Genomic DNA, 9,884 nt, shown 5'->3' with positions numbered 1-9,884 from the left:
TGCACCTTCCCAGTGTAAATGAGTAGGTCTTAGATTACAAATCCACTCTAACATCCCAGTCTCCATAATCCTTTGAAGATCACCTTCTGCATTAACATCAGGAAAGTTGGGCATTTCCAGTTAACTCTCCAGGACTCATCTTCTGATATATATGTTAACCCAGAAAACAGATACTGTCCTTTGTAACCCCTGAGATGCAATATTAAATGCAAAATCTCTATTTCCTAGGCCCATATCAATGAGCTATGACTCATCCAACCTCATGTTCCTAGTATTATCCCACATCTCTAATGTCCATTTCCACAAATATACCCCAGATTTCTATTTGTACAAACTGGGAGATTCAAGGAGTTCTTTCAGCATATGACATACCTTGCTGTGGGTCTAACTTTGTACCTCACTTTTTTTTTTTTTCTTTTTAGTACCAGGGATGGAACTCTCTTGTGAGGCAGGTGCCGGAACCACTGAGCTAAATCCCCGGCCCTGCACCTCACTTTTAATGGCAGACTGAAACTTAAATTTAGTTATAAATATCTATTAGATGTGATTTGTCTCCCCATGAGGGCCATTTGTTGACTGATCCTCAATGCAGTGTTATAGAGGTAATAGAAACTAAGAGAGGGAGCTAAAGGGAAGTTACAGGACTCACCCCCTCAACTCTGGCCGTATGACTCGCCATGCACTCACTCCCTCTCCCAGGCATTCCAGACACTGTGATGCCTCCACACAAGGTAATACAGCCAAGGAATATTTGTCAGAGTTGTACTGTTTGGATTTCCAGCTTCAAAATGGTAAGTTCAGTGAGCCTGTCTTATTTTCAAGTACCCAGCCTCAGGTGTTTCATTGGTAGTAATTAAAAACAGACTGATAGGCCTAGAAGCAAAGAAGATGATAAAGATAGATGATAGATAGATAGATAGATAGATAGATAGATAGATAGATAGATAGATAGATAATTGATGAATAGATGAGAGAGATATATAGGTAGAGAGAGGAGGGGAAAGGAGAGAGAGATAAAGAGAAAGAGAAATTATAGAAATTGTCTCACATGATTATGGAGGCCAAGATGTCTCTTGAACTACCAACTACACCAGCTGGAGACCCAGAAAAGAAAGTGATATTCACTGCAAGCCCAAAGAGAGCGAATGGTGTCACTCTCACTCTAAATCAGAAGGCCTATGAGATGGTTGTGGAAGTTCCAAGCTCCAAAGCTCTAAGAAACAGAAGCCTTGCTCTTATGAGCAGAAAAAATGGATGTCTCAGCTCAAGGAAAGGAAGAAAGACCCAGGTTTACAGTGTGTCTGTGTCACACTAGCTACTTATGAGGTTAAGGCAAAAGGATCATAAGTTCAAGGTAACTTAGTGAGATCCTATATCTCAAAATAAAATGAAAAGGGCTGTGGATAGAGCTCGGTGGTAGAGTAGTTGCCTATCTATCATAGGCAAATTTCAGGTTTAATCTCCAGAAAATAGAAGGGGCGGGGAGATGGGAAGACAGAAAGTGAGAAAGAGAGAGAGAAAGGAAAGAGAGAAAGGGAAGAAAGAGGGTGGATGTCTGGGTCCTCCGTGGACAGAATGAGGCCCATCCACACAGGCAAGGACCATCCTTCCTCCATCTATCAATTCTAAACGCTAGTCTCTTCCAGAAACAGCTGTGCAGACACACTCAGAAATAATGTTTGACCATCTGTCAGAGCACTCCCTAGTCGTCATGTTGAAATAAAGCTATGAGGTATGATCATAAAATACAGTGACTTTACATTTTTTAAAAATGTATTGCAGTAAAAGGCACGTTACTGTTAATTCCCCTCAAAATACTCATCACTTTTGAACAGCACTCATTCTATGATCCTTGTCACTTTTGGAAGCAGTTCTGTATGTCGTCTTTCATGAGTGTTTTTCACTGTGCCTGCCTCAATGTCCTGAGTCAATCCAAAAAGTTTCCTTTCATGATTTTGCTGACTTTGGGAGATGAGCCAGAGGTTACACAGTGCCAGATCTGATGAATCTTTTTGTGGGTGAGGACACAATGTCGTGTTTTTATGAGCCTGCCTTTACATTGGATGGCACTCAGCAGTGAAGAGGGGGATTAATGCTAATATGTCTTTTATCATAATACAATTTTTTAATCTAAACATTTATCATATGTTTTGATCTCACCTCCTAACTATACATGCACACACAAATATATATACATATATGCACATATTTGATCACCACTAGGGCTTTCACATTTATGGCATTTTTCTCCAGAGGGGAAAACACAGATATTTGCCTGCTTTGTTGAGCTTTAACAAAGTCACTCAACTACCCAAACCTTGGTGTCTTTTAAAAAATGTTTTAAATGTTTCAAAAACCACTAGAAAATATTTTCAGGTATACAAAAGGTAAAAAAAAATAAACCCAGAAAATTGGGCCATGTATGTAATCCCAGCACTCAGGAGGTTGAGGCAAGGGCATCTCTGCAAGTTTGAAGCTAGCCAAGGTTGTATAGTTCAAGACCAGCATGAACTACATAGCTTGATCCTGTGTCAAAGAAACAAACAAACAAACAAACAAAAGCCAAATAAATGGACAAATGAACAAAGGGATTAAAAATAAAACATAGAGAGCATGTGTAAAATTTTCACCTAGTTTTAAAATAACATTATTATTATAATTGAAGTCCCCTATGAAGCCTTTCTAGTTAAAGGTAACTACTGTCCATGGTTTGTTTTTCATATTCCCCTTGTTACATTGTTTTGTGTCTTAGGGTAGCTAAGATATAAAAATTTTGTGTATATAAATTTGAGAATACTGCAAATATTCTTTGATAACTCACTTTTTTCCCTTCAAAATTATGTTTATGGGCCATATATTGATATTTTTAGTTGTAACCATTTTTCTTCAGTATTGTACAGTATCCAGTTTTATTTGAAAATGCCCAGAATTTACCCATTTTCCTGTTGATAGGTGCTCAGGTTTTTTTCTAATGTTATATTTTCGTAGACAAGCTCTTACGAAATTTCTTGTGTTTATCTTTCTTCAATACACAGAAACTAAACCAGTCTGCTGACCACTTAAGCCAGAGGTCCCCAAACCCTGGACCATGGAATTTATCCATCTGCGGCCTGTGAGGAATGGGGCACACAGCAGGAGGAAAAAGATGGACAAGGGAGCAAAGCTTCCTCTGTATTTATAACCCCTCTCCACCCCGGCATTACCTCTTGAGCTCTGCCTCCTGTTAGATCAGCAGCTACATGAATCCCACTGTGAAATGGGCATGCGAGGCATCTAGGCTGTACACTCTTCATGAGAATCCAATGCCTGGTGCTCTGCGGTGAAGGTGAGGCAGCAATGCTAACGGTAGTGAGTGCCTGCAAATACAGATTACTGTTGGAAGACAGGTGCGACTGCTCAGAGACCGTAAGTCAATTGCTTGAAGAATCCTATCAAAACTTTATCTGTGAGTGACAAGTGACAATTAAGCTGTATCTGGTGGCAGGCCTTACATCAGAATACAACTCTCTGTGTATGGCTGGCTTATTATTTTATTTACCACTTCCACCCACACCTCTTTTCCATACCATTTCAACTACAGTTTTGGTAAGCCCAGATCCTAGTCAAAATGAGCTAAATAAATAAATAAATCTCACCGGAGAACTTCTTTCGAAAGGAGCAAAGACCTCTAAAACCACCTTCCCATTCCATAGGAAAAAGAATATCTTCCCTGAGACTGGTCCTTTGCCTCAAAAAGATTGGGGACTGCAGACTTAAGCCACAAAAAGCTTATAGGTGTACCATGTAATATATCTCTCCTGCCCCCAGATTGTCCAGATCAGTTCCTAAAATCCTAGGCTCAGCAGGTCCCTCACTGGTCCACACTACTTATTTTCTCAGTGTGAGATGTAAAATGAGAACCAAAACTGTGTCGGTTGGTACATTAAAATTAGTGACTAGCCCTTGCCAACTACATTCCCATGACTTTTAACACCACCTTACTTTCCTCAGAGATTTTGTCCAAGTAAATGTTTTGATTCTTCTTTACAGAAAGTTCCCGAATGATCCATCAACTCGAGCAGAAGATATAGAGTCTGTGCTTTAGGATTCTTTGAGTGTCAGCCAGGCATGAATCTCTTACCTCAAAATCCTTGCCTTACTATTTCTACCATCCTATATATTTATGTAATAGTTCTTAACTAGCTCTAATCAAATGTTCACTTTGTAAAAGTTGCCTTATACCAAAATTACAATTCTTAATAAATTCTAACCTTGCCTTCTTCCTCCCAATATATGGCCTAAGTTCACCTCAGGTAGTAAACAACAAATCAAGCTTTGTCTTATTAACAGATTGTGTTAGTAATAGTAGGAGAGCCAACAATTGCAGCCAACAGGAACACACACATTTTCAACATGTGACAGGACAACAAAAGCCTTGAGAAACATGTCTCCAAATAGACAGTTTCCATCTAGAATAACTTCTTGTCTCACTTTTTTTTCTCCTTGCATCATTTTTAAGTTCAAATTAAAATCAAATTTTCTCCATGAAATCTCCTAGACCTGGACATCGTGGTGTCCCATTCATAAACTCTAGAGGTCTAAAATCATCCCTAATGTCTTTCCATTCTCCAAATATAAATACTCTAGTGTTTCTATCTCTTTACATATGTTTTTCTTAGGCTTTCTGTCTCTTCCTTCCTTTTTTGACCCTGCAATTCTCACTTGTGTTTCAAGATTAAGTTCAAATGTCATGTGCTCTGCTCTTTGAAGTCTCGTAAATAACTTTTTATCAATTAAGAATATTCTATCCAAAGGAAAAAAAGAGAATATTCTATCCACAGCTCCCAAGACATCCTGTGCTTTCCTCTATTATAGTAAATATCACATTGTCATGTAGCTATTTAATTGTCTTTCATCCTCAGGAGGCAGTGAGTCCCTTGACAGCTGAGATTTGCATTCACAACACCTATTACAGTTCCAGGTGCAAGGTTAGTAGTCAAGAGATATTTCCAGCATTGAAATGAGATAAATTAGATGCACTTCAACGTTAAAAATTAGTCCAGCTTTTGCAGGAAAATATAAATTACATAAAATTATATTATTTTTATTGAACATACTTCATTAATGTGCAAGTGTGATTTTAATTAAATAATCCTGACAGGCTTTTATGAATAAATTCATAAACATATAAATATGAATTCATATGTATGTACAGATTCCTTATCCTCCTCATACTACAAGTATTGTTACTGAATAAGACATGATTAGATTTCCTGCTAGAAATTTAGTAGCATGAACTTCCCTCCTCTTCCTTTTCCCTGAAAATATACTCATTTATTGTTATTTGATATAAACATTATCACTTAAGAGAAATAGAAAAAATATGATGACTATCGAATGCAATAAATAGTCAGGAACAATGCCCCACATCACAGTAACTTTACAAGTACAAGAACAAGTAAAGAAGAACATGGCACTTTACCTGGTCCAAAATAGTGGATACCTGAGGGAACATTCAATAAAAAAACCTATGAACTGATGAACTCTTTGGAAATATAACACGTGGTTGATCAAGGGTAGAAAGGAGATGGAATCAGGCATCTCTTTGAGTAATTGTTTTTGTAGTCAGGTAATTTTTTTAAATGAAGCTGTGGGAATTGATGAAGAGCAGCTGTGTAGCTGAACATTTCTACTCCCTAAGGTGTATTTTGCAGCCTATTTTTCAGATTCTGAACCTGGAGAAATGAAACTATTTTTAAATTAAAATACTTTCTCCATAAAGATGATTACCAGAAAAGATTCATCTTGGCTAGAAATCTTTAAGGGTATGTACAGCTATCCCTAAAGGAAGAAAACCAAGACTAAGGAATCTCCAAACAACTGTCAAATATTGGCTTATCAATAGAGTTTCACCATAGGGTATCCAAATCAACTAGATCAACGATTTTAAAATCCAACTCTTGGTTGTCTTGGAAACAGAATAGCTCTCCTCTGAATGAAGCTGATCAATTGATCAGCAATCAAATTGCAAATAACACTTTCACTGGATTCTAAACCTGGCAGTTTTGGGACACAAAAGTTATTAGAATACGAAGCAGGTTTCCTTGTCCAAAAGGTTAAAAAGACTTCACCAACACAAAGAATTGAAATACTTTATATTTGAAATTACCCAATTTTTCTATTCTCCTATTTGCTTTGTTTCTTCCCAAATGCAAAATTGCTTTCAATAAAGTTTCATGTTTAATTGGCTTCTTTACAATAAGATTGCTCATTATAACCTAGGAATTAAAGGTAGCTATTATAAATATAGCATTTTAATCATTTGTTTTTTGTGAAAATTCTGAAAAATGCACATCTTTTTATTGTGTATACTTTTCAAAACATCATAAATATCTTGTTTAAAAGGTTAATTTTTAGGTGTGAAGCAATTCACCCCAGTTCTTTAGAGAAAGTCATGGGTAGAATTTGAATAAAAGAAACTGTTAATGAAGCTATTGAGAATCAAAATGAAGGTCTGAGAATATTTAACAATGTTGTAAATGTTCTTTAAAATAGGAAGAAATGATAAGGAAAGCAAACTATTTCAGGGAAAGCTTCTTTCCTCCCTAAAGCCTAGGATTGAAATAACTACAATGAATAAATAATTTTGAGAAAGAGATAACCAGTGAACTTCCAAACACATATACCATATTCTGTCTCATCTTTCCTATTACATTAGTGTCAACTTGATTGGCTTGGAAATCTGCCCTGGAACTGTAACACATGATTTAGATGTGTCTGGGTGGATCGTGAAAGTAGGGATTTCATGATTCATGTCTGACCCTTTGCTCATTCTGCTCTGGCACTCTTCTCTGTTTTCTGCCACCATAAGCTAAGCAGCTTTGCTCTGTGACATCCTTCTACCATGATGTCCAGCTGATCATGGATTGAAACCATGAACAAATTAAACCTCTCCTTTAAGTTGTGTGTTGCGTCTCAGCAACAAGATAATGTAGAAAATTGGTACTGGAGAAGTGGCGTTGTTGCTGTAAATATATCTGACCATGTGGTTTATAAGCCTTTGAAGAAAGTCTGGAAAGATTTGAAGATGCCAGGTAGAGAATTCCTAAAATGCTATAAGCAGAGCCTCTGGTCAGAGGTCAGAACATCAGAATGCTGCTAGGAATAAGGACTGTAGAAGGTAGGCACAGAAGGTTTCAGTTGGGAATAAGGACCCTATCGGCAGTTGGAAGAGAGGGCATGTGTGTTACATCCTGGCAGAAAATTTGTCTTCATTTGTCTTGAGACTTTGAAGGAAACTGAAATTAAGAGTGTGTGCTAATTAATCTGATGGAGGAAATTTCATGACAGCCGATCATTCAGCCTGTGGCATGGGTACTGCTCACTGCTGTTAACCAGATTTATAGTGAGAATCAAGGTCAAAAAGCAGAGCATAAAAATATGAAAACAAAATTTTGTCCCAGAAGGTACCATGTATAAAGTTGAGGACAAAGAAGTGTAGCTGCTACAGAAATTAGCACCATTAAAAGAAATTAAGTACTTTGTACAGAGACAAGAAAAAAGATATATTGAGGGCATCTCAGCAATCAGCAAAACCCTACCCATTGCAGGCTTCAAAATTTAAAAGTACCGACCTTTCTTTCAATAAGAGAGTCCCTAGGACCCCTGCCCAAAAAGATACTCCTAGGGAAATGATTCACTTCACCATGCTCAGCTTTCCAGGCTGTCAGAGACACTCCAGCCATGGTATAAAGGGGCCTGACTACTGCTTCTTCTGACAGCAGACCTTGGCATTGTCCCTATGAGGCTAGTTTTGCTGAAATGAAGAATGACAGAATTATAGGGTTAAGAAGATGTGCTACTGTTTACCATACTTTATAAGGAACCTAGCAGACTATCCAGTACATGAAGATCACTTAATAAATATATGGTTTTTTGGGGGCTTGGGGAGGTTGTTTTGTTTTGCTTTTGGTACTGGGGGTCGAATTCAGGTCCTTGCAAGGCAGTCACCAGAACCACTGAGCTAAATCCCTGACCCTAAATTTATGTTTAATAGACATCTTGTACTGCAGAATGTCTACCACATAAAGGTACCTAAAAAGTGTGTTTATAAAGATGTGTTTAATGTGTGTTTTAAATTATTTTACCTGTATCTCATCTTTCATTAATTTGTGATAAAATTTCCCAGAATGGCTGTTAGATGATTCATACAACTATTTTGTGTGAAGGCAAGTATTATAAATGTAGCATAGATGTTCTAGAAACTGTGAGGGATAGCAAGACTCCAGTTATTTAGGAAAAAGATAGTGAGACTTCACTAAACAATTCTCCAACAAGAGCCACTCTGCCAAGGAGAGAAGTGACTAACAAAAATGTGTTGTGAATATAAATATGAATAACTAAAGATTTAATCTTGACAGCGAAGGGGCTCAGAATCCGAGCGGCCACACGAAGCACACGGAGGCGGCAGTGTCTCCTCCCTGCGCCTCACTGGCCACGGAGGGCTCAGCTGAGCGAGGAGTTGGACCAGGCGGTTGAGAACTCAGAGCAGGCAGACGAGCTGGACAAGGAGATCATCGAGGTCCAAGGTCCTGGTGCCATTCCAAGCCTGGACAGCGAGTCGGCCTCCAACAGCCTGCGCTTCAGCAATGCCTGCCTGAAGAACATCTTCTCCGTCCTGCTCATCTGCATCTACCTGCTGCTCATGGCCATGGCCGTCTTCCTGGTCCACCAGACCCTCACAGACTTCCTTGAAAAGCTCAAGCACCCCGTCATGTCCGTGTCCTACAAGGAGGTGGATCGCTACGATGCCCCGGTATCGCCCTGAGGCCCAGCTGCTCAGCTGCAAGCACCACTACGAGGTCTTCCCACATCGGACGAGGCCTGGCCAGCCTGGCGACACGGACTGCACCACCCAGAGGATCAACTACACGCACCCCTTCTCCAACCAGCCTGTGAAATCCACCCTGGTGGTTCGGGGCCCCCAGGAAGTGAAGAAGCGGGAGCTGGTCTTCCTTCAGTTCCGGCTGAACGGGAGCAGCGAGGACTTCAGCGCCACCGACTGCCTCCTCTTCTCCTTCCAGAGGTTCCTGCAAGGTCCAGACAAGGCGAGCTTCACCCAGGCCTGCGAGAGCGCCTACTCCAGCTGGAAGTTCTCAGGGGGTTTCCGCACCTGGGTCAAGATGTCGCTGGTGAAGACCAAGGAGGAAGGCTGTGGCGTTCAGGCAGGAGGCCAGCGTGGTGAACTACAGTGACCAGGGGCTAGCTGCAGAGAAGAGCGCCCAGCTGTTCTTTGTGGTCTTCGAATGGAAAGATACTTTCATCCAGAGAGTCCAAGCTATAAACACAGCCAACCGCTGGAACACAATCTCTCTTCTCTGTGGGGCCTTCCTGGCATTATTTAAAGCACCAGAGTTTGCCAAGCTGAGTGTGAAGTGAATGATCAAAATCAGGAAGCGATACCTTAAAAGAAGAGGCCAGGCCACAAACCACATAAGCCGAAGCACCCCTCACTCGCAGACCTGCCCGTATTCGCGGAAGTCCTCGCCACCTCCACTTCGATCCACCGAGCACCCGTGACCAGTCCTGTACTCACTTGAAGGAAAGGACCTCACAGGGAGGAGCAGCCGGTCAAACTGGGACTTCCCACCTGGCCGGAAAAGGGGAGCAACCCAGCGGATAGCCCGGAAGTTATTTAAGTTTTAAATTATTAACATTTTATAGTTGCCTGCATAGGTTTGTGGAAGATGCCTTTCTTCCTGTTTGGTTCACTGTGTAATGAAGCTCCAGGATATTCTTTTTCCTTTAGTTTTTCTATGGTTTTTAGAGTGGAGAAGAAAAGTGTGATTTATGTTTCTCCAAAAAATCACGGCAAGATGTGTGGCCCCCGTCTTGGAATCTTGGCA

At 40.1% G+C, this 9,884-nt stretch overlaps 1 pseudogene; it reads left to right on the top strand.

Annotated features, from left to right (window-relative positions):
- Positions 1–8,668: 8,668 nt before the first annotated feature.
- LOC104872774 lies at positions 8,669–9,558 on the top strand (annotated as a pseudogene).
- Positions 9,559–9,884: the final 326 nt, after the last annotated feature.

The sequence above is a fragment of the Fukomys damarensis genome, unplaced genomic scaffold (assembly GCF_012274545.1).
Source record: "Fukomys damarensis isolate Sample0158 unplaced genomic scaffold, DMR_v1.0_HiC HiC_scaffold_33, whole genome shotgun sequence".
Classification (NCBI taxonomy): domain Eukaryota; kingdom Metazoa; phylum Chordata; class Mammalia; order Rodentia; family Bathyergidae; genus Fukomys; species Fukomys damarensis.
The sequence above is the reverse complement of the archived record's forward strand: the minus strand, read 5'-3'. Positions and strand labels throughout refer to the sequence as shown.